Source organism: Acomys minous, assembly GCF_964271855.1.
Source record: "Acomys minous genome assembly, chromosome: 13".
In the NCBI taxonomy this organism is placed as follows: Eukaryota; Metazoa; Chordata; class Mammalia; order Rodentia; family Muridae; genus Acomys; species Acomys minous.
This window is the reverse complement of record NC_140495.1, coordinates 74,819,871-74,846,222: the sequence shown is the minus strand read 5'-3', so window position 1 is coordinate 74,846,222 and position 26,352 is coordinate 74,819,871. Positions and strand designations below refer to the sequence as shown.

The window sequence follows — 26,352 nt, the reverse complement described above, 5'->3', positions numbered from 1 at the left end:
GTTCTGTTCAGGAAGTTTTCTCCTGTGCCTATGTGTTCCAGACTCTTCCCCACTTTTTCCTCTAACTGGGTTAATGTCTCTGGTTTTAGGTTGAGGTCTTTAATCCACTTGGACTTGAGATTTTTACATCAGGAAACAAGAAGGAAGAAAAATATCGAAAGGTAAATAAATTCTTTGAAATCTAGAATATGTAATTGTGTTCTTTATGTGTCATACAATTAACATAAAGGTTTTTAGTTTGTTCTGAAGAGTTATTACTTAATAGTTGTTGAAACTTTATCTAGAGGAAATTACTTTATTATTATTGCCTAAATATTATTGAAGACCACCTTAATAGGAAAAACTTCCTTGTTTTTTGTTTTAGAATTTTAGAAAATTAAAACAGCCTTGGAGAAAGTTGGTTGGAAGAATGTCCAATGGCATTCCAATTCCTGCTAGTTGGTATAATATAAAAATATATCGTTCAGTATTATTTTTGGTCCATTATTAATAGTATGAGCATTATTTTTGTTAACTTTATATTGAGAGTGAATAAACAATGAAGTGTATAATATAAGAGTAGAATGATGAGTCATACTTAGCACCATTGATTAAGCAGTGATTTCTTTGTCCAAGTTTGTTATCATTTTGAAAACAGGAGATGAGTTGCTTCTTAATCATGGGCCTTAACTCTTGATAGTTTATTTGTAAGGTTAGGAAACAATTATTGTGAATGGACTAGTCACAATTAATTTAATTTTCTGCCATGAACTTGTTTCAGAAATGAACTTTATTTTCTTCACATTAGATATTATTCATAAATCCAAAATGTTTGGTGATTGATGGACTATACTGGATAACTTTGAGAATCAAAACATTCATAAGGAATTTGGTAAATTTAAAATAAATTTGAGCTCCACCACACTCTCGCCACTATGAGAACCAGGCCTGTTGTTGCCCACCACCTGAGATCTGCAAGTTGTGATTTCCACGAGCAACCATTTGTATTTTGTCAATCAGAAAATGGAAAGCTACTGAATCTTACTAATCTCACCCAGCATATGCAAGATACTAGCAACATTATCATTATGCAATGGTTTGGATGTGAAGCCACCAGAATGCCTACAGAAAGTTCATAGATTTTCTATTTTAATTCCCCATGCTTCTCCCTTCATGGAGCTCTTCCCTGGAACTCTCTTGCTTATGATGCTGGTCATCCTTGCAACTTTCAAGGCCTGGCAGGAGTCTTCCGACAGTGCTTCCTATCTCAAAAGCTCTGGGCAGCCTCCATATTACTGTAGTAGGACCCAGTCATCCTCAAGAGAAGAAAAAACGCTATGTGAAGAGGAAGAGCTGGAGTCCGATTCTGATGACGAAGCAGAATGCAACCTGAGCACTATGGAAATCACTAAGGAGCTCCGCCAATTCTTTGCCAAGACCGAGAAGCATAGAGAAGAGCAGTGGCAACAGTAGCTGGACGCAGAGCACCTAGATAAGCTTGTGAAAGCCAACAATAGCCTGTACTACAACCACCACCGGACAGTGGAACCTCCATCTGAGAAGCCTGGGGAGTGGCACCAAACCAAAATGAAGCACTTCTATTGAGACAGTGCTCCCAACATGCTGGCCATGGAGGCTGCTGTGCACCTGAGCTTTGACAAGTAGTGTGACAGCAAGCAGCAAAAGCGCTGGCCTGTCATTCATCCTCCTGAAGTTCTGAGCCCTGAACACAGGGACCCTACTGAACACAGTCTCTAGCCTCTAGCCTCTCTCCCTCTTCATCTCTCCTGGGCATTTTTTTCCAGAGAAAGAGGCCTGTATACCACCATGGTGGATTCAGTTTATTAGCCATTTAGCAGGAGGTATACTGTTGCCAACACAAGGATGTTCACTGACATAGAGTGATAATCCTGCACGTTGCACCGGCTCTTGGTTTTCTGTGAAGCAGAGTCCAGTATATTGAAATTACTGCCTAGTGATATGCCTGGTGTTTCACATTTTGAATTTCCTTCCTGAATGTCATTAAAGGCTTAAGCTACATGTCATTTATTCTTTACTTTCCTTTGAGACCAGTTCTCTTATAACCCAAGCTAGCCACAAACTCCTAAATCCTCTTGTTTCCTCCTCCCAAATGCTAGCTCCCAGGTGCACACCCCACACTGGGCTCCTGTCCACATCTCTGAAAATGATGCAAGTGTACAATACAACAAGTGTCAGTTGTCACTCAGCTACATATCATGTTGCATGCTCTATAAAAGACCTGAGAGTAAATAATTTTGGCTTGGCAGGCCACGGTGTCTATGTCATACTGCCTAACCCTGTCTTTATAGCATAAAAACAGCCATAGATGCTGAGTAAACAAATGGATGTGACAGTGTTCCAATAAAATTTCATTTGTAAAAATAAACAAATAAATACATTTGAGTAAAATAAACTGATAAAGAACATCTCACTTTAATTATAATGTAAAGCAGTATATTTAAATATAAAACAATAATTAAATATTTAAACTAAATTAATAACTGCATATAAATGTATCATGCATTGTAGTATGTGATATTGGCTATTTCTAGTCTGATTAGTCTCCTATTTACCCAAGAAGAACAGCATTAGAGGAAATTCTTTAAACTATAGGTCTTATATAACTTTACCTTTAAAACAATGCTTGTTCATTTTTCACTCTGAACAAGTTTAAAGATAGCTTGAAGAGGAATGAATTCCTTCCACCAGCACTCAGAGTATTCCCTATGCTGAAATATAAAATCACATTTCCCTTTAAATAAGGTACGTTCTGTGTCCTTTGTAACCATAACATCTACCAACATTTAGAAATTGGCCTGTTAGCTCTATGACACAAAACCACGCAGGCCCAGCTTGAGTAAATCCAAGAAACAACACAGAAACAACACAAGAATTAACTTCCCATTGCAAGGAGTTGCTCAGTAAGTACTCCACTCTCTTCAGCCTTTCTCCCATGATGTGCCTCAGTCTCTCTTATTATTTTTTTCATGGCACCCTGCTTCTTTAATGTTTCTTTCAGCTCTTCTCATGGGAATTAGCCTAAGCCCTGGTGCTGTTCTCCCATTACACCCAAGTTTACACAGAAGGCAGCCTGGTGGGTGTCCTTGCCTCTGCTGCTCCATATTCACCCTCATTGCTCCTAAAACCATTACCTGCACCCTCCATCCTCTTACAGTGTCCTGCTCCTGAAGGAGGTCTCATAGGCACATGTGATACTACTCTCATGCTCTTTGCTTCTTGGCCCTTTGCCCTTAGGACTCCCAAATGCCCTGTCCTCAGCCTTCCTGCAACATTCAGGCAGCTACAGGAAGACTTTCATGTGCCTACTGCTAGCTACCCTTTGGTTACTATAAAGGACTGAAAACATTCTGCATGCCTCTTTAGGAATTCCTACAACTCATTCTTTTATCCCTTGTGATGCTCTTGCCTGAGACCAGCCCCATGACCCCTTTTCCTTTTTATCTCAATTATTTGCTCTTCGGTTCCTTAAGTCTCTAACTGTAGGCCATACTGAACTTCTAGCCACAGAGTAAGGCCAGATGTGCTTCTTAACACCTGCTCTTTCCAGTGTCTGCCCCTTAGGCCTCTCCAAGACCCCACCTACCTCCCTCAGCTAACTGTAAATCTGCTTTTGATTGCCAGTACGAGTACACACTACCTTGGACATTAGCAAAAAGCTTAAATCAAAACCAAAGGGACCCATAATGCCCAAGTCTCACGGCAAAATCTCCCCTCAAATAATTAAAAACTCCACATTAATGTTTCATTAGTAGATCTCCAGACACTTGCTTACAAACAATTATACATATGTTCAAAGGATTGAACATATACAGAAATGAACACAGTGACTACAATTGACATATATATTCTGGGGACTGTAGGGAATGGATTTATTTGGCTTACACTTCCCTATCACTCTTCTTCAATGAAAAAAGTCAGAAGAAGAACCCAAACATTGCACAATCCTAAAGGCAGGAGCTGATGCAGAGGCCTCTAATGGAGGAACGATGCTTACTAGCTTCCTCCCCATCCCTTGCTCAGCCACCTTTCTTATTTTTTTCTTTTCCTTTCCTTTTCTTTTTCTCTTCTTTACTTTTTTCTTCTTTTTCTGTCTTTTTTTTTTTTTTTGATAATTTAGAAACATTTTATTCCAGGGGATCTTAACTTTGGAATTTTTAGAAATTAATTTTGCTTTTCTTATTTCTTTTATTTTTCTTTTATTGATAATAATTTTATATCCTATGTATTGATTATAGTTTTCCTTCTCAATACTCCTTTCAGATATTCCTAATATTCCATCGAATTAGGATCCATTCCTTCTATGTCTCTCCTAAGAAAGCAGACAAGTTTCTAAGGAAAAATAAAATAAAAATTAACACCTCAGAATAAAACAAAACAAATAGAGTAAAGAGTCCAAGAAAAGGCTTAAAAAAACAAATATAGATGCAGGGACACAGTCATTCACACATTCAGGAATCTCATTAAAAATACTAAAAAGAAAGCGACACTACATATACAAAGGACCTGATGCAGACCCTTCTATGCCCTGTGTTTGCTACTTCATTATCTGATTTTGTAAGAGCTTTGCTCACTTAAAATGGCCTTGTTCTCCTGGTGTCCTCCATCCCTGAGTCTTGCACTTCTTTTTGCCTCCTCCTCTCTGAGTTTCCCTGAGCTCTGAGTGGAGAGATTTGATGTATACTTTCTGTTTAGAGGTGTGTGCTCCAAGGTATAACTCTCTGTGTAATGACTGGCTGTGTCTCTGCATTTGTACCCCTCTGTTACAGGAAAAGCTTCTGTGATACTTGCTGGGGGAGGTACTGTTCTATTAGCAAAGCAGAATATCACTAGAAATCATTTTATTGTTGCTGTCTTATTTTTTGAGACCAGTGGTATTTGTTTTTAACCCAAGGTCTCTGGGCCATCAAACCTCTGTTTCTTGGTCATGGCTCCCATCATGCTGTGTGGGCCTTAAGTCAATTCAGAGTTTGCTTGGTTACCCACATAGTTTTGTGACACTGTTGCCCTAACACATTTTTCAGGTAGTACAGAATATAGAGCAAAGCTTTTGTGGTAGGTTGGTGTTTACATTTTTCTTTTGTACCTTTTCACATCCTATATCATTGAACATAGGGTGCATGTTCTATGTAGGAAACAGCTTGACATCTCCATGTACAGTGAGTTGTATTCAGCAATGGGGACTTGCTCTCAGTTTGTGGAGAACAATCAAGTCTCTTAGAAAAAGCCTGGGTTGTTTGCAAATTTACATGTGACCTTCTTTGGCCAACAATTCAATTAGATACACTGGTACTTGTTAATTAGTGACAAGTGATGGTCAGTTCTAACCTTTTTTACTTCATTATTTGGAAAAATGCATTAGAATCACCTTCATATGTCTCAGGAAGTTTCCACTGAACTAGATTTCTATGCCATCCCTCAAATGCTTCTCAATTCCAGCTGTCTCTCTCCTTCTCTCTTTTGACTGTATCTTTAAATAATAACTAAATATTCCTGGTCTCAATTCCCTCAATGCAAAGACACCGACTGACTGGGAGATAAAATAAAATGTATCTTTCTGTTGTCTACAAGAAACTTAACTCTCTTCCCAGGCTTGACACCAACTTGCAATAAAAAGACAAAACATCCCAAGTGTATAGAGGCAGCATAGAAGCAATACTGACATTCTAATAGCTGGCAACATACACATCAAGAAAAGCTACGCAAGAAAGATAAAGTCACTTTATTCCTATCAAGTAAACAATCCATAAATTAAATTATAAATATCCTATAATTAAAAACATATACCCAGTAAACTCAGGAAAAACAAATTTCTTAAAACAATTACTACTAACATGAATTATAGCCTAACCACAGCACAATAATAGTAGGTGACCTCAACATACTACTAAAACTTAGGTATGTACTGTTCTGAACTACAACAAAATAATGAAACAGTGTCTAATTGACACATAAGTGCAATTATACTTTATAGACAGTTGCAAAACATTTTATTGAAACATTACATAGCACATTTTTTTCATCAGAAGACCATGGAACTTGTTCTAAAATAGAATATACATTTGGACAAAAAAAATGCCCCAGTAAGTATGGGAATTTGAAATAGCTCCCTCATCTTAGCGTATAAAGTCAGAATGAATTATAAATCATCTGCAAAAAAAATCTGTCAAAAAGCATACAACCTTAATGACATTAAATAAGATACCACTAGAGTATCTCATTAGATAAATTAATAAGTAAATAAAATACTTATAATAAAACATGAAATATCAAAAGCCACAGGTATGAAAGAGGCATTACTAAGAGGTAAATGTATCACTTTAAAATGCCTACTTAACAAGATCTCAAATTAATAGTGGTCATAAACCCTGAGGCACTGAACAGAACAATATATATAGAGAGATACCTTAGACAGAAATTAATGAAATCAAAATCAAAATCAACAATGGGACTAGTGAAATTAAGCTGGTTCTTTGAAAAGGTAAACGATTTTCAAAATTCATTAGACAAACTAATGAAAAGAAAGAGAAAATCCAAACAAATACAATCCTAGATGAAGAGGGAACAAAAACAAGAGACAAAAATCAGCTTCAGAAAACAATATTATTATATCTTTAAAATCAATAATTTTCTAAGGTGAAAAATTCCCAAATAGACGTATGAAATTATTTTATTTTATAATTATTGAAAAGATTCCATGCCCCATTTCTCGATTGGGTTATTTGGTTTGGTGGTATTTAATTTCTTGAGTTCTTTATATATTTTGGATATTAGACCTTTGTCAGATGTGGGGTTGGTGAAGATCTTTTCCCAGTCTGTAGGCTGTCGCTTTGTTCTCTTTACCGTGTCACCTGCCTTACAGAAGCTTCTCAGCCTCATGAGGTCCCATTTATTAATTGTTGACATTAATGCCTGGGCTGTTGGTGTTCTGTTCAGGAAGTTGTCTCCTGTGCCAATATGTTCCAGGCTCTTCCCCACTTTTTCTTCTAAGTGATTTAGTGTCTCTGGTTTTAGAAAATTTGCTCAACCATGTTCATAGCAGCCTTATTCATAATAGCCAGAACATGGAAACAGCCTAAGTATCCCTCAATAGAAGAATGGATAAAGAAACTGTGGTACATATACTCTATGGAATACTATTCAGCTATTAAAAACAAGGAATTCCCGAAATTTGTGGATAAATGGATTGAGCTAGAAATGATCATAATAAGTGAGTTAACCCAGAAGCAGAAAGACTCAAATGGTATATACTCACTTATATCTGCATATTAGCCCAAGGGGCATGTCCCACGAAAGCCTTCACTTACCAGGAAACTGAGACAGAGGAGAGGACATTCTAGTGGGACTCTAGATGAGAGAATCATGGGAGAAAGGCAAAGTAGAAGGACCCAGAGGGTCCTAGAAGCCTACAAGTAGAACATTATGATAGGCAGATTTGGGCCCAGGGGTCCCGCTCAAACTAAGGCACCAGCCAAGGACAATACAGGCGGTAAACCTTAAGCCCCTACCCAGATCTAGCCAATGGACAGAACACTCCCCACAGTAGAGTGGAGAGTGGGATATGACTTTCTCACATACTCTGGTGCCTCATCTTTGACCATGTCCCCTGGAGGGGGAGACCTGGTGGCACTCAGAGGAAGGACAGCAAGTTACCAAGAAGAGACTTGATACCCTATGATCATATAGAGGAGGAGGTAATCCCCCTCAGGAACAGTCATAGGGGAGGGGAATAAGGGGAAATTGGGAGGGAGGGAAGAATGGGAGGATACAAGGGATGGGATAACCATTGAGATGTAACAAGAATAAATTAATAAAGGAGGAAAAAAAAAAGAAAAAGAAAAGATTCTCCTCTCACACAATATATTCTGGCCACAGTTTCTCCTGCCTTTACTTCTTTGATGTAGGAAAATGTAAACTAGGATGATATAAACCACTTACCTAGACTTAAGACAATCACTTAAATTGAAATAATAATAATAATAATAATAATAATAATAATAATAATAATAATAATAATAGTCCCTAATTAACACAAGATCTGATCATGAGGAATTAACTGTAGAATTCTATCCTATCTTTAAAGACTATTTTAAACAAATGCTTTTTTATAATCATTACATTTAATGAATAACTTAAATCAATCCTTTTCAATTCATTCCATGAAATGGAAAATGAGGAAACAGTAGCATATTGGAGTATTTCTACTATAATAAGGAACAAGAAAAGGCTGCTTATTCTCTGCATTCCTGCTCAACAGAGTTCCCGAAGTCCTAAATAAAGCAAAAAGGCAAGAGAAGGAGATAAATATTCCCTACTTGCAAATAATTCTATATATAAGACATAATTCTGTATATAAAAACTGCCTAAGGACTCCATAATAAAACTCTTAGAGCTGATAAACACTATGAGTAATGTAGAAAAAATTTATGTCTCCAAACAGTTACCTTTCTGTCTCCCACAGAATGAGAGAAAATATTTGCACTTATCCATGTGAGAGGATTCATATCTACAATACATAAATTACTCAAAGTAACTAAGGGTCAAGAAATGAAATAACAAAAATGGGCAATGTATCTGAATAAAGATTTCTCAAAAGATGACTGCTATATAGCAGACTTCTTTGTATTCTGGTTCTTATACAAACACCCCTTTCATGACATTCCTTAAGGCATACATATAGGAGATATTATCAAAATCTATCCCTTGGGTCTGGACTCTCCATGATCTGTAGATCTCTGCATTGTTTCCACATGCATTTTTCTGTGGCAGTCCCTAATTGCTGAAAAGAGCAGGGTTTTGTTTTGTTTTGTTTTTTATAAAGGGCAGTAGTTTGCCTCTTCTCTGAGTAAAAGAATAAGATTTAGAATGCAAGGAGAAATTATTCTCTGCTAGAAAATTGGCAGTAATACATACTTAAAAATTTTTTATTAATTTATTCTTGTTACATCTCAATGGTTATCCCATCCCTTGTATCCTCCCATTCTTCCCTACCTCCCATTTTCCCCTTATTCCCCTCCCCTATGACTGAGAATGAGGGGGACTTCCTCCCCCTGTATATGCTCATAGGGTATCAAGTATCTTCTTGGTAACCTGCTATCACTCCTCTGAGTGCCACCAGGTCTCCCCCTCCAGAAAACATGGTCAAATATGAGACACCAGAGTACGTGTGAAAGTCATTCCCCACTCTCTTAGTCATCAGGGAAATGCAAATCAAAACAACTCTGAGATTCCATCTTAAACCCATCAGAATGGCTAAGATAAAAAAATTAAGTGACACCACATGCTGGCAAGGATGTGGGTAGAGAGGAACACGCCTTCATTGCTGGTGGGAATGCAAACTAGCACAACCACTTTGGAAATCTATCTGGTGCTATCTCAGGAAAATGGGAATAGAGCTTCCTGAAGACCCAGCTACGCCACTCCTTGAAATACATACTTTTTTAAGACCATGAGCTAACTACCTCCCAAAAGCTTGCTAGGTTTACAATACTATGACGTAAAAGAGTTTCTTTACAAAATTGTCAGGGTGGGGCGGGGAGAATCATTGTAAAAGTTCAAGGGATTGTGAGTGTAACTCAAGGGAAGAAAGGAAGGTCAAGAAGTGATGTCATTTCACAGTAGCTGCTATGGTGGTTTGAAGAGATAATTCCACGTAAGTCTTGGACATTCGTGATTCCAAGCCAGTGGCACTTTTTGGCAAATGTTAGGTGATATAGCCTTGTTGGAGTATTTCTGTGTCACTGGCACAAATTGGAAGCTTCAAAGGGTCCTGTAATTGACAAACAATAGGATTACCCTATACTAATGTAAATTGAAAATGCCACATGTATATTATCTATGTACCCAGCTCTATTGGATAGCTTCGAACCCTTGGCCACACAGATGGCTTCAGCTTAAACTAAAGTGAGTCATAAACAAAAGGACCTGATTCAGGGAAGGGTGCTCGTAGGCATGACATCAGAAGGATAAAAAGAGTTGGACTTGAAAGACAGTCAGCAGAGGCAGTAGACTAAATGTGCTACTCACATTTATGAATTGATCAGAGAGCAACTGAATACAACTTATTACAGTAATAAATACCAACAACGCACTAGCATTTTGCATTCTCTTGATTTTTTTTCTGTTTTTCTAAAACCTTTGACTGTTCCCAAAGATGTTTCAAAGCTGTGATGATTATCCAAAGGTACTTATATTTTTATGTTTGTGGTAACTTTTATTTCCTTGTAAAGCTGAAAGAGTATATCATCTCCTGGACATACAATGATAGATGGTAGGAGCTATATTGTAGTTTCCTTAGGAATTAAAATTGGATTTTCTCAAAGAGCAACAAGTTCTCATTATGCCTATTTATTGTACTCTGCCTATTTTGTTCATGCATATATGTTTCTAGCACTCCATATTAAATGTTAGTGACAACTCAATTTCATTTTTTGTATTTGTTTTAAATGATCACTACATATATTCTACATTCTCTTCTTCATCACTTAGTATCACGTTAGTGTATAGACATAAAATTCTGAAGTTAATAATAAATATTTTGTTTCTTTTTTAATTTCTTATTATTATTTTCTCTTTTTACATATATATTTATATTATTACACATAACACAATAAACTATATAGAAAAAGAAGAACCATGAAACAATCAGGAAATATAAAAATGTTACATTCATAATGTTTTGGCTATTTGAATTTGGCAACCTTGAAGAAAATATCTTTCCTATCTTGGTAATCTAAAATTCTGAATGTAAATCAGTATCTATCATATCTCATTTCTATAAACTTTTTCTTTCACATGAACTCTGCTGCCCCATATTTGACCACATCCCCTTGATGGGGAGGCCTGGTGGTACTCAGAGGAAGGATGGCAGGCTACTAAGAAGAGACTTGATACCCTATGAGCATATACAGGGAGAGGAGGTCCCTCCTTAGTCACAGTCATAGGGGAGGGGAGTAGGAGGAAAGTGGGAGGGAGGGAAGAATGGGAGGATACAAGGGATGGGATAACTATCGAGATGTAATATGAATGAATTAATAAAAATAAAATAAAAAATAAATAAAAAAGAAGAATGGATAAAGAAACTGTGGTACATTTATACTATGGAGTACTACTCAGCTATTAAAAACAAGGAAATCCTGAAAGATGTGGCCAAATGGATGGAACTAGAAATGATCATACTGAGTGAGTTAACCCAGACCTGGAAAGACTCACATGGTATATACTCATTTATAATTGGACACTATCCCAAATGGGATATCCAATGAAAGTCTTCACTTACCAGGAGATTGGGATAGATGCAGGGACTTCCTATTGGAACTCTTGGTAAAGGAAATATGTGAGAATGGAGAAATAGAAAGATCCAGAGGGTCCCAGAAACCTACAAGAAAAAAATCTTGATGGGTGGATTTGAACCCAGGGGGGTCTGTTCAAACTACTGCACCAACCAAGGACAATACATGAAGTCAACACTGAACCCCTATTCAGAGCTAGCCAATGGGCATGATATTCTCCACAGCTATGTGGAGAGTGGGGACTCACTAGGATCTGAACTCTGGTGCCCCATATTTGACCACTTCCCCTTGATGGAGAGGCCTGGTTGCCCTCAGAGGAAGGGAAAGCAGGCTACCTGGATGAGACCTGATAGGCTGTGATCGTATATTTTGGGAGGAGGTCCCCTTCTGTCACAGACCTAGTGGAGAAGGAAAGGGGGAAAGAGGGAGGGGGGAATGGGAAGATACAAGTGAAAGGATAACAATTTAGCTGTAATCTGAATAAATTATTCAAATAAAAACAAATGAAAAGAATAAACAACTAAGCTTAATTGTACAGTTGAACTATCTAGTCTTCAACCCCATCAGAGACTTGAGAAAGGATATAAACCAGAGTAGACTGAAAGTGCCGATTAGCAGCTGCACAAATGAGAAAATGACTGAGACAATTTGATGCCTGAACAGTCACCCCAAACTCTCTATATTGTTGGAGCATCATCTTCAGCCTTCTAGCTCAGTATATCTGACAGACATATTTGTGAAGCAGGAACAACTGAGAACTTGCTTATCCCGTGTTGGTAGAGTTTGAAGCCTTCTCCATAAGGAGGTTCTTTGATGCTCATCATCTTCATTGAGGTAGGTTAGGTATTGCCAGGAGTTAACCTGTCTTGTTGTCAAAGAATCTTTAAAATAATAAAAATACTATTAAATGCCATATTCTGTAGGTCTCTGAGGTTTCTGAAGACCTTATCTATTTTACCTTATCTATCAATAGCATATCTAGCTTTTAAACCTAGAGTATATAGTCTTGTGATAAAAATAGACCAGTAATTGACATGACCGTGATCTAATCAACTAACAATTAACTTGTACTACTTTCTTATCCTAAACAACCTGCAATAGCACTTTCAAAATATTGGAAGTAAACCTTGTATTCTACTTTAATTGTATTTGTACCATACCTCATATTAGAGCAGAAATATGTATGTGTGTGAATAATAATCTTAATTGTGAATTCTATACCAATGTATCAAAATTAAACTTATTTTGCATCAATATACAAAATTCTATACCAATGAATTTAAAATAACCTTATTTGTGACTAGCGAGGCATTAAGTTGAGGAGTAGATTCAGTAATCTTTTTGTCTTATCATCCCTATATATATTTCTATATTCCCACTTCTTTCTTTTCAACTCCTATCTCCAACCTACAAAAGAAAGAAAAGGAAAAAAGAGGCATCTCTGAATCCAGCCTGGCTTTCTCTCTAAATAAAATCAGTAATAACCTATAACCAACTCCCATTAAAAATAAACATCCATAGTCCTAGAAAATAACAAAAACCTCCCCAATCCCCCTTAAGGGAAATCAGGTATCATTCTCTGACTGGTTTCTACTGGCTTATTGGGGAAAAATAATACCTTTTTAGTGGCCCAAATAAAATTGTGAAAAATTGTTAAACAAGCTAGGAATAGCATTTATGGTCCAGTTTTGAGAGATACCAGACTTAATAGAAGTCCTGTGTGGGACAGTCTGAAATGCTGGAGCAGTGGGGGTCAGACGCTTCCTTCAAAGCTGTCCTGGGAGCTGTCCGGTTCTGATGAGTAACAGCAACTGAAGTAGTTGGTGCTGGAACCGGATTATCAGCATACAGCATGCTGAGAGTTATGAATCCTGTCAGGTCTGATTCAGCATCAGTGTCCAGTTCTTTTGTTCTGAAAACATAATTTCTCACAAGCATTATACAGTTCTAAACTTATAAATGTTTGAGGTGTGCATGATGCATAGAACAATTAAGGCTTATTCTCTACTCTTTGTATGAACAGAAAAAAGACATCTGTAAATCTTCATTCATGCCATATGAAGAATGAATGGCATCTAATAATAAGTCACAGGGATTCTGCAACCAACAATAAGCATTGTCTATGCATAGACACTCATGTCTCAACTAGTTTCAAAGCTATTCTCATGTAGTGGGATTAGCAATATAAATTGCCTGCTTTTTCTTCAGTTTGAATTCTTTACATCCCAATATATATATTGGGCTAGGTGTCTAGATATAAGTGAATAAATACCATTTGACTCTTTCTGCTTCTGGGTGAACTCACTCATTATGATCATTTCTAGTTCAATCCATTTGTGCACAAATTTCGGGAATTCCTTGTTTTTAGTACCTGCGTAGTATTCCATAGTGTAAATGTTCCACAGTTTCTTTATCCATTCTTCAACTGAGGGACAAGTAGGCTGTTTCCATCTTCTGGCTATTATGAATAAGGCTGCTATGAACATGGTTGAGCATATATCCCTGTGGTGTGGTGGAACATTTTCTGGGTATATTCCAAGGAGTGGAATATCTGGGTCTTAAGGAAGCCCTATTCCGATTTTTCTGAGAAAGCGTCAGGTAGATTTCCAAAGTGGTTGTACCAGTTTGCATAAACATACTTCTGACAAAAGTTCTGGTATAAGATTGTGTCATTTTTTATGTTAAGAAATTTACAAGAAGTATTCAAGGTTATATGTAAAGAGTTTATTAATGTTTTGCAGTTTAAAATTACTTGGCCATAATGAACTCTTTTCTCTCCCAGAAAATCCATATTAAATTCCCAAGGAACCCACAGTGTAGTTCCAACCATCTCTAGCTCTCGATCCAGGTGATGATATAATCTTTTGGCTTACTAGGCACATGGTATTTATGAGGTAGACAGACAGAAATGTGGGCAAAGGACTTATGCACTTAAATACAATAAGCCTAGTATTTACAATTTTTTAAAAGTCACATTATAAACCTGCCATAAAAATTTTTTGGAAGAAAATCTTGTACCTGAAATATTCATATATAATCTTATAATTACACAAATGCAAACTGAAGAAATACAAGGCATCAGAAATACTAAAGACAGATACAGTAATAGAAATTGAGTTGTATAAAAATCATGAAGTGAAATGTTTTATATTTGTTTTATGAATTCATTTGTTCATAATATGAAGAGTTTTCTTTTTAAAGCTTTGCCAAAGGTGGTGAATATTTATTCATAATCTGTCATATTTAATAAAAAATTTTGTTGTCATCTGATACCATTTTCTGTCTTCTAAATTTCACTTATAGGTTACATTTTTTAAAATGATATTATAGGTATTTCTCAAACCATTAATTTTCTTTTTTCCCCGTGCCCCATTCTCTTTATTAATTACCATGGTTTAAAATCAACTATGTTACGAAGAAGAGGATTTATCATCCTAATTTCTTCACTCAGATCAGCTTGGCTTTCTTCTTGCCAGGTCCTTTATGCCCTTTGGCCTTCCCAGATTTCGCCCTTAAATACAGGTACTTCCACTGCGGTCTCCTCGGAGCTGCTAGCCACAGCTTTCAATGTTGACTGTGTAAACCGGTCCAGCTGCTCAGAAGACACTTCGGACTGTTCCTCTGACTGGTTCTTCTGTGCAGCATTCTGTGGAAACTGCTGCATTGTTCAAGTTCTACCTCTATCAGAGAACTCTGAGCAGCAGATAGCTCCTGGGCCTCAGGTGTCCTCTCCTCACCCTAATCATCCAATAAGGAAGATGCGTTGGGTGTTAAATTCTCAGAGACCGGTTCCTCAGGAAAATCTGTTGCTACAGAATTTGGGAAATCATTGTCTGGCTTTTCTTTGTTTGATATAGGGGCAACACTGCCTGAGCTTCCTAAATGTGTTTTCTTTTTCTTGAAACTAGAGACAGCTTTTCTGCAGTACGTCCTTTATCATCAGATGGGCCTTGATCTGTCAACATTTCTAAGTCAGTAACGGATGATGTCATCTGCTTCAGCCCCTCTCTAGAAGGTTCAGATGTTTTCACCATATCATCAATGGCCCACCGCTACCCAAGGAAGTAAAGTGCCCCAGCTGTGAGTGAATCTTCAGGCTCAAAGAGAGCAAGGACTTTCTGGGTCTGATTGCCACCAAAGAGGTACAAAGCCCACATTTGACAGGTTAATAGGAATCCTAATATCGAGAATAGAAAAACATTTTGGATTTTCAGGGTCTTCACACCATAAGTTGGAGAGGTACTTTTCAGCAGAATTTTCCAATTCCTCTTGTGTACAGTTATTCAGCAAATCCACAGGGAATGCCATCCTTTAGCCAGGGCAGCAGGCCGCAAGGAAAGCACTGTGCAGAGCATCATGGGAGCCCACAACCCAACACTACATGAGCTCCTCTTCCCATTAATTTTCAAAATGGCAAATCAACAAATAAGCAAATGAATTTGACAGACTTTTTCAGGTAAAGAAAAAGAAATTTCCCCCTGTATATGCTCATAGGGTATCAAGTCTCTTCTTGGTAACCTGCTGTCCTTCCTCTCAGTGCCACCAGGTCTCCCCCTCCAGGGGACATGGTCAAATGTGAGGCACCAGAGTACATGAGAAAGTCATAACCCACTCTCCACTCTACTGTGGAGAATGTTCTGACCATTGGCTAGATCTGGGTAGGGGTTTAAAGTTTACCGTCTGTATTGTCCTTGGAGGTAATCCCCCTCATGAACAGCCATAGGGGAGGGGAATAAGGGGAAAATGGGAGGGAGGGAAGAATGGGAGGATACAAGGGATGGGATAACCATTGAGATGTAACAAGAATAAATTAATTAAAAAATAAAAAATAAATTTAGTGAAAGTTAAAAAAAGAAAAAGAAAAAGAAATTTCCAGTAAATACAGTTTAGTCATAAATGGAATTAAAATTAAAATTCAAATTACATTAAGAGTACACATCCTCCTCAGAATTAACAAGACAAGACATAATGATGGCCAGGATACAGGAAAAATCAATGACTATATACTTCTGGTATGCACCAAAGTAATTAATGTCACCAACATGGAAGTCAGAATAAAGAATCCTCCAAATTCGAAAACTTAAACTCTCATACATTATAGCTATGCACCTCTGTCTTAGTTAGAGTTTTATTCTTGTGAAGAGACACCAGGACCACTCTTTCAAAGAAAAACATTTAGTTGGACTGGCTTATAGTCCAGAGGTTAAGCCCTTTATTGTCATCATGGGAAGCATTATGGCATGCAGGAAGACAGATGCTGGAGAGGTAGCTGAGAGTTCTACATCTTGATTCATAGGTAGCAAGAAGAGATCTTAAATATAAATACCACAAAAGAATAAAATTAAACATAAATTTCCATGTGCTTTTTCAAAGGACTCATTATTGTTGTGTGTTCTGTATTTGTTTAAAAATCAATAAATAATAAACTTTAATATCCAACTTATATTAATGCTTTTAACTAACTTTGCATTATAATTAAAATATCACATTTGTCTAATTGTGAAAATGTAATAGACTATTTTTCTTTTCAGAAGTAAATGTTATTATCTTGTTGCTGTTATTTTTCTTTGAGAGATGTTTGCTTTTGCTTTTTGTTAGCATATATTAATTTTATATAATAATGTATCTTATTATGAAATTTTCATACATGTTTGTAATGTATATTATTCAAATTTAACTTGTTAACTTTTCTTGTTCACTTCATTCCTGTTAATCCCTTAATATCTCTCTCTCTCTCTCTCTCTCTCTCTCTCATCCTGTGATTAATAGGGACATGATTGAAAGTTTACTAAAAGGAGCATGTTTACCACACCAGTGGCTAAACTCCTGAAGAAAACATATCCTCAACCCCAATGAATTTCTCTGTATCTAAATCTTGTGTTTTTTAATTTACTTTATAGCCCCATCCCTCATCTCCTCCTAGTCCTACCCTCCCTGCTTCTCCCCCATCACCCTGCCCTACTCCTCAGACAATGAGAGGCCCCCTTCCCATTCACCCTAGACCATCAAGTCACATCCGGACATCCGGACTGTGTGGATCTTCATCCCCTGTGGCCTGGAAAGGCACTCTCACCAAGGAGGGCGGTGATCAAATAGCTGGCATCAGAGTCCATATCAGAGACAGCACTTGTTCCCCTTACTAGAGGCCCTCCCATGAAACCTGAGCTGCCTATTGCCTATATCTGTGTAGGGGACCTAGGTCCAGTCCATGGATGGTCTTTGGTTGATGCTTCTGTCTCAGCAAGCTCCTCTGGAGCTCCTGTCACCTCCAGGTCCTTTTGTCCTATTTTTTTCCCACAAGATTCACTCCTCATTGCCCAGTATTGGCTATGAATCTCAGCATCTGTTTTTAACCTGGGTAGAGCCTCTTACAGGACAACACTGATAAGCACCTTTCTGCCAGCATGACAGAGTATCTTTAGTAGTGTCAGGGGTTAGCTCTCTCCTATGGACTGGGTCTTGAGTTGGGTAAGGAATTGGTTGGACAGCCTCTCAATTTCTATTCTATCTCCTCTGTCTTTATCCCTATACATTTTGTAGGCAGGGTAAATTTTTGAGTCTCAGTGTTTATGGGTGTGTTGGTATTCCACTCTTTCTACTGGGAATTTTGTCTAGTTAGAGAATTTGCTCTTCAGACACTATAGCCCCTGATGCTAGGAGTCTCTGTCAGAATCTGTCTCCTATAGTCTTCCACGAGCCTAGCCTGACTTAGGTCTCCAGCTTGTCATAGAGATGCCCCCACACACTGTTCTCTTTTCTCTTCAGGCCTTCTGTTCTCCAGCTCCAGCTTTCCACCAGTCAGATATCCACCCTCATATCCCTCTGTGTTCCCTCTCCTACTGTGTTCCTTTTCTTGTACTACTAATGCTGTCTTTTCTATTTCTCCTTCTGAGTGATATTTGAGCATCCTCGCTTGGATCCTTCTTGATAGTTTTCTTCTTTGAATCTGTGCATTGAAGTATGTTTATCCTGTACCAGATAGTTAAAGTCCACTGATAAGTGAATAAACACTATGTGTCTCTCTGAGCCTGGATTACCTCACTTAGGATGATCTTTTGTAGCTCCAACCATTTGCCTGCAAATTTCATGATCTCTTTCTTTTTAATAGCTGAGGACTATTCCACTGTGTAAATGTACCACAGTTTCTTTATCCATTCTTCAGTTGAGGAACATCTAGGTTGCTTGTAGGTTCTGGCTCTTATGAATAAAGATGATACAAACATAGTTAAGCAAGGTCCTTGTTGTATGGTAGGGCATCTTTTCGGCATTTACCCAGGAGTGGAACAGTTGGGTCTTGAGGCATAACTATTTCCAGTTTTCCGAAAAAGCACCAGATTGATTTCTGAACAGACTGTAGAATTTTACACTCCCACCAGCAATGGAAGAGTGTTCCTTTTCTCTATATCCCCACCAGCATGTGCTGTCACTTAAGTTTTTGGTCTTAGCCATTCTAAGGGGTGTACATTGGAATCTCAGGGTTCATAGGTGTGTGAGTTTCTTTCAGGGTCTTCAGTTCGATTCAGTTCACCAACTAGCCTATTTCTATGCCACTACCATAAACTTTTTATTAATATTGCTCTTTAGTATAATTTGAAGTCAGGGGTGGAGATAACTCCACAAGTCCTTTTATTGTATAGATTTATTTTAGCTTTTCTGCTTTTCTTCCCACAAGAAGCTTAGAATTGTTCTTTGAAAGTCTATAAATAATTTTGTAGGTATTTTGTGGGGATTGCATTGAATTTGTAAATTGCTTTTAGTAAGATGATTGTTTTTATTATCTTGATGCCACTGATCCATGAACATGGGAGGTCTTCATATCTCCCTTCCAGAAACTTCAGTTGTGTTTGACCCCAGATGTAGGCAAATTGCTAACAAGGGACGCCCCTTATACTGTCTATGGATATTTTCAGCTCTTGGGTATGAACTTCTGACAGCAAATTTTGACACTTGCTTCTTTAGGAAACTTATTTCTCACTTTTGCTTTCATGTCTCCAATGTGAATAGATAGTAAAATAACACAAGAAGCCCACTTTCAGGGTCCCTAGAAACCTGTAATGGCTTAAGAGTCTTCCTGATCAGAAAAGTCTATATTTTGTCCTGACTTCCTAACCACCCCAAGACTCTTAAGCCAGTTGCTTCTTATTGTCGTTTTCAACTCATTTTCAGATTCCGTTGGGAGGACATCCTCGGGGAAAAAACCCACATATAAAATACAAATCTCTGCACCAAGTTATAAAATGTATAAATAAATAAAGTCATGATTTTAATGTAACATCGAAGTTTTTATAAAGGCATGCTGATTTTTATTCTTCAAAGTTTTGTTAGAATATATGTATATTTCATAACTTATGGCCTATTTTTATTCTCATTCTTTATCTTCTATAGTGGTATCTACTCATTACACAAAAAATGTACTTTAAAAAGATATAGTCAGAGAAAGGCTTTAGCTCAACAACCACTTAGGCAAAAAGATGTAGTCAGAATTTTTTCACCTTTTTTATTGGGAATAATTTGAATTTAATTAACACTTATTTGTGAAAATTTATAATGTAATGTAAAATAACTGATACATGCACAACATATGCATTGATTTAAATAGATCCCATGTCTCAATACCCTCATTACTAGGCCATATAAAGACGAGAGTATAAATATGATTAGACATGCAAGGATCTTAACATGAAAATTACATACACATGTAATACCATTTGTATTCATAAACTCTGAGAGAGAAAGCACCTGAGTTTAAGAGGCTTCCAAGTCACACGTAACCTAGGAAACAGTGTCAACCTTGATGTCCTTGACTATGTATGCCAAAATATGCACTAACTGAAGGACTTGCTTACTATTCAGCGTTTACTGTAGGAGAAGAATGGATGTTTTTGATTCTTTCATCATCAACCCATAGTACTTAACTACAGTTTTGTCTTCAATGTATTCTAATCCTGAAGGTATTGAAATACGTGCAATTCTAACCAGCAAAGATCTACCCTATGTATATAACTCACTAGCAAATTAACTAGTGAAATACAGAATAAAAGATGGGAACAGAAAAAACTCACATGCCATCAGTAGAAGTTCTTCAGTCACTTGCGCTCAAATCTTTTACCCCATAAAAATTGAAACTTTTGAAACCTTATTTTTGCCTGGTAATAAGAAAGTGTCAAATTTACTGTAGTTCTAAAACCATCTGGCCCTGGAATTTTTTGTTTTTCGGGGAAGGGGGAGTTGGGAGGCTTCTGATGACCAATTCTATTTCCTTAGAGATTATAAATCTCTTTAAACTGTTTACCTGATCTTGATTCAACACTGGCTTCATGTAGGTCTGTTGTGCCAAGATTGATTAAAAAAAAAAAACAAACCAGAAAACACACAAAACCACATGCCGAGCAGGATGAGAAAGCTGTACTGCCTATGAAGTCACCGTCAATAGCAACTTCTACTTGAGGATGCAGAACAGCAGAACAGCGATTTCTTGCAGGAACTGGTGGTCATGATCGCCAGGGAGGGCCTTGAGGATAAGTATGGCTCACAGCTAAATCCAGAGTGGAGCATGTTGAAGTACCGGCCTTTCCTGGGCTCCATCTCGCAGCAGAACATCCATTCCCAGCAGCGCCCTCGGATCTAGGAGCTGGGCACTCCGGACACGGATGACTCACTGCGAACCCGGCGCGGTCCAGAGCAGCCTCACCTGAACCTTTGGTTGGAAGCCCCTGACCTCCTCTTGGCTGAAGTTGACCTCCCTAAGCTGCATGGAGCCCAAGGGCTGACACTGGAGCTCGGAGAGAATCGGTTGGTGATGGGAGATCCCCAGCAGCTCTACCACCTCGGATGCCTCCATTCCTCTGCGGATCAACACTGAGGCAAGAAGGGCAGCATTCCACCACGGGAGAAAGCAACTGATGGTGTCCATGTCCCTGCTGTCAAGTGTCTTCTTGACCAGAGTGCTCTGTATTTCCAGATGTGCCTTCTCCAAGAAAGGAATAAAGAGTTCTCCATTTCTTTCAAAAAAAAAACTGTAAAATACAAGAGGAATCTTTAATGCAGCTCTGAGCTGGGTCGCACCAATCCCCCAAATCCTGGGTCTCAGGAGGGCCTCATGATCTCTGGTCCTTTTCTCCTCTCAATGTGCTTTAAACAGAAAAGGGCACCAAGAACATCCATGTCTTAACTTCTTTTGTTCTCTTCAATGGGATGGGTCAGTTGCTAAGTAACGCTATTTCTGGTGGGCAGGAAGAAATGCGGCCATAAAACTGGGTCTCTTATCAACTCTATCTCTGGTGGGACCCTTTGGGTCAGTCATTAGGCAACGCTATCTCTACTGGAGGCTGCTCTTTGCAGCTGTCCAGATCATCTCCTGTAGGCCTATTTCTTATCCTTTGCCCCAGTTACCCTGAAATCCAATTTTAGTTCTTCTGGTATCTCAGGTCCTCTAGTAAAAGAGAATAGGGGCTTTCTCTGCCATGGGCCGTGTTGCCAGCTTCCTAATCACTTCCCTCTGGTGGCACTGCCTTGCCAGGCCACAGGGGAAGATAATCCTCAGTCCTGATGAAACTTGATGAACTAAGGTACATTAGAAGTGGAGTTCCCCTTATCTGAGGAATGGGGGGGGGGGGGAGGTGAAGGAGAGTGAGGGAAGGTGAGACTGGGAGGTGACAAGGGTTGGGGCTACGAGCAGGCGCAGGATGTAAAGCGAATAAGTAAATTAATTAACTAAAACAACAACAAAGTCACTCTATCTCAAAGTTCCACATCTGTAGGTGTAAGGTTACCTTGTAGTATAAATCCTGATCGTTCCCAAAGAGAATATACAAGACTGCAATTGTCATTGAAAAAGCTATTCGAATGCTAAGAAAAACAAACTCAAAGGGAATCCAGAAGCACTGTGTCGCTGTGTCTTCCATTTTTTTTTTTCAACACAGAAAATAATCTTGTTTAATATCAAAACCTCCCCCTAAGGACTACACTTTTTTTTTTAAAGATTTATTTATTTATTATGTATACAAATCTCATTATAGATGGTTGTGAGCCAACATGTGGTTGCTGGGAATTAAACTCATGACCTTTGGAAGAACAGTCAGTGCTCTTAACCTCTGAGCCATCTCTCCAGCCCCATTAGACCTAACTTCCCTTCTAGACCTTCCCTGTTCAGAGGCTTGAGGCTTTTCAGTCTGTCTGGGGCTTCCACTTCCAGGTGAGGCCTTATATCTGCCTCCCTCCTGGGATGGTGATCCCTCTCCCACTCTTGGCAGTTTGCTCCTCTGGTCTGCGGGATTCAGGCCTGCAGGAGTACTTTCTCAAAGGGATTTAGGTTCCATCTTGGTTAGGAAAGTCTGACCTTGAATGGCTTGCTCGTTTTAAAGAGCCACCTTTTGGTGTTTTGTTTTGTTTTGCTTTGCTTTGCCTCTCTGGGGTTTGTATGTAACAGTATTTTTGTTTCTATGCACCAAGCTGAAGGCCTTGCTGCTCTGTGTGTGTGTGGGGGGGGGGGGGTCTGTCTAGTCAGGAAGCTGTGAGCTCCTGCCTTAGAAACTGCAGTTCATTTCTTTTTGAACAGAACTAAGAAGCTGCTCTGTAGTTGTATGTTTTACATAAGTTCTTACTACATTACTGTAAATTTTGGCCCACGTTGAGCACCAGTTGTTGAAATTGTTTTTATAGAAGAGTGTTTCTTTCTTTTCACTTATTTCATAACCCAGATATTACACAAATAATAATTGAGATGTTTGCTGGGAGTAAGACAAAATAGATAAAGGATTACATTAATAGTGTTTTAGCTATTTGTATTTGACAACCTTGAAGAAAACATCCTTCCTATCTTGGTGCATCTAAAATTCTGAAAGCACATCAATCTCCATCACATCTTGTCATTATCAACTTAAAACATCTGTCTAGGCCTAGAAACATCTTTGCTGCATGAACAGTCTCCCATAATTCTCTATATCGTTGGAGCATCATCGTCAGCTTTCTGGCCCAATATACCTGACAGACATATTTGCGAGGCAGGGACGACTGAGGACTTGCTTACTCTGTCTTGGCAGAGTTTGACCATTGACTCTGCCTGCATCCAAGCTTTCCCATTTTTAGGTGGAATACTGTCTATGGCAGAAACAAGGACATTTTTCCCAGTGGCTGGTTCACCACATTTGAAGCCACCTCCATAAGGAGGTTCTTAGATGCTCATTATCTTCTTTGAGGTAGGCTGGGTATTGCCAAGAGTTAACCTATCTTATTGTCAAAGAATCTTTAAAATAATGAAACATCTTTAAATTTTATATTCTATAGGTCTCTGTCATTTTTGAAGGTAATTATTTTACCTTATCTGGATATAGTATCATATGTATCTGTGAAACCAAGGATGTAATTCTTGTGATGAAAATAGACTTGTAATTGACAGGCCAATGATTTCATCAAGAACAACTTGTATTATTTAATTATCCTAAGCACCTTACTATAGCACTTTCAAGGTATTGGAAGTAAACCTTGTATTATAATTGCATTGTATAAGTACAATACTGGACATTAAAGTAGAAATATATATAATATGTGTGAAGAATGATCTTAGATTTGAGTTCTATACCAAGGTATCAAAATTAAACTTATTTCGCATCAATATACAAAATTATATACCAGTGAATTAAAAATCACCTTGTGAATAACAATTAAGGCCTTAAGTGGAGGAATAGATTCCATGATCTACTTTTTGTCCCATCATCCTTATATATTTCTATATTTCGCCCTTCTTTATTTTCAACCCTTATCTCTAAACCTAAGAATGAAAGATAAAGGAAAAGAGAGACATCCCTGACTCCAACCTTGCTTCCTCTATAAATGAGACCAATAATAATGTATAACCAATTCCTAATGAAAGCATACATCTATCACCTAAGAAAGTAACCAAAAACTTACCCAACCACCCTTTAGGGAAATGGGACGTTGTTCTCTTGAGTTTGTTTCCAGCTCATTTGTGATGAATAATACTTATGTAGGTGCCCCAAAAAATTGTGGGAAATGGTTAAACAAGCTAGGAATGGCATTTGTGGCCAAGTTTGTAAATGTTGAGAAATTCCAGGCTTAAACTGAATCCTTTATGGGACAGTCCGAAATGCTGGACCAATTGGGATTGGAAGCTTTCTTGGAATCTGCCCTAGGAGCTGTCCTGTTCTGATGAGGAACAGCAACTGAAGCACTTGGTGCTGGAACATGAAGGACACAGTAAGACAGTGTCCAGCATGGTGAGCGGAATGAATCCTGTAAAGTCTGATGCAGCATCAGTGTCTAGTTCTTTTGTTCTAAAAACGTATAATTTCTCACAAGCATTATATAGTCCTAAAATTATCAATGTATAAGGTATGCATGATGCACAGAACAATCAAGGCTGGTTCTCTGTAATATGTCTGAGCCGAAAAGAAGCCACACATGTAAATATTCATTCATGACTAATGATGAAAGGCATCTAATAATAACTCAGAGACATTCTGTAGCCAACAAGAAGCATTGTCTATACATAGACATTCATGTCTCAGCCAGTCTTAGACCTATTCTCATGTAGTGGGATTAGCAATATGGATATCTGCTTGTTCTACAGTTTGAATTCTTCACATCTTGATTGTATCCCCCTCCCTCCTCCCCTCCCCTCCCCTCACTCCATTTCTTGAATGTTTATCATAAATATTACATATAGCTAGATGAGATGGGTGTGTGCTTCTAATCGCAGCATTTAGGACGCTGGCAGTGAAAACGCTGTGATCTTGAGGTCAGTACAGGATAATGGGAGTGGAAGACCAAATGTAAATGCTGAAGCTCTGTCTCAGAAAACAAAATGAAAAACAAACAAACAAACAAAACAAAACAACAAAACAAAACAAAAATGAAAGTACACAACCTTCATATCAGTCAACAATGCTCTTTAAAGAACATGAGTTAATTAGGTATTTTTCAGCATGAAAGAATAATAACTAAATTCATAATGTTTTAATAAAAACATTTGGGACCTGTTAATTTTTAAGTAATGAACGAACTGTTGTTTCTTTTTCTCACTGTTTCACTAAGAAGTAACAATTTGACAACTAATTACTTTGTTGTCATTCATTAAAAATTCATTAGAGAAACTTTAATCACCTTCAAAGTTTTAGGAGATCATAAGACAGGCAACTAAATATCTAAGAGTTACATGTTCCTTTATTTTATGTTCAGCGACCACATGAGGGCCATACATATATGAATCACTCATTAAACCATCAGCTTTAGTACTTTTAATATTTTAAGTAATCTACTCATATTTTACTGATACAGAATTAAAAGACAAATGAATTCCACTGGAAATAGAATTCATAACCCTTAGGCTTTCTTTACAGGCTCAATCTATCAAATTACTTCCAGCAAACAGATATGAACACTTCAGGTAACAGTCAGAGATGAATAACAAATATCATAATATAAAAAGATAGGTTGTACAAAGCTAAGTGCTTAATAACATCTATTCCCAACCCAGAAAATTTCCAGACCCAGGTGACTTAAATTAAGAATGCAATCACATTGAAAGACTAATTGACATTAATACAACCATCTCAACGTCTTACAAAAGGAGAGTCTTCTGGAATTTTAAGTTTTTATTCTTCTGAAAACAAAACAAAGGACAGATAACAATATCACAAAAAATTATATGATAAAATTACAGCGTAGGGGCCTGCTGAGATTGAAGCACCAATCAAGGATCTTGAATGGACTGGACCTAGGTCACCTACTAAGATGTAGCTGGTAGCCATCTCAGGAGTCATGTGGGTTCCCAAGTAAGGGGAGTGAGGAGTGAGTGCTCTCTTTATACATGGGCTCTTTTGCCGGCTTTTCAATTACTTCCCTCTGGTAGGTCTGCCTTGCCAGGCCAAGGGGAAGAGGACATACTCAATCCTGATAGGACTTGATGAGCTGGGGTAGATGAGAAAGGGAGCTCCCTTCTTCTGATGAATAGGGGAAGGGAGAGGAGGGAGAAAGAGGGTGGGTAGGACAGAATTCTCACTAAACAGACTGTCATTTAAAAAAT

General features: G+C 38.0%; 2 pseudogenes across 2 annotated transcripts; both read left to right on the top strand.

Moving 5' to 3' along the window:
- The first annotated feature begins 1,027 nt into the window (after positions 1–1,027).
- Positions 1,028–1,737, top strand: LOC311580730 (gem-associated protein 8-like; annotated as a pseudogene). Its single transcript has one exon. The product of its transcript is annotated as a gem-associated protein 8-like (transcript).
- Positions 1,738–15,350: 13,613 nt separating this feature from the next.
- On the top strand, positions 15,351–21,331 carry LOC311580729 (PIH1 domain-containing protein 1-like; annotated as a pseudogene). The gene is made up of 2 exons: positions 15,351–15,373; positions 20,713–21,331. The product of its transcript is annotated as a PIH1 domain-containing protein 1-like (transcript).
- Positions 21,332–26,352: the final 5,021 nt, after the last annotated feature.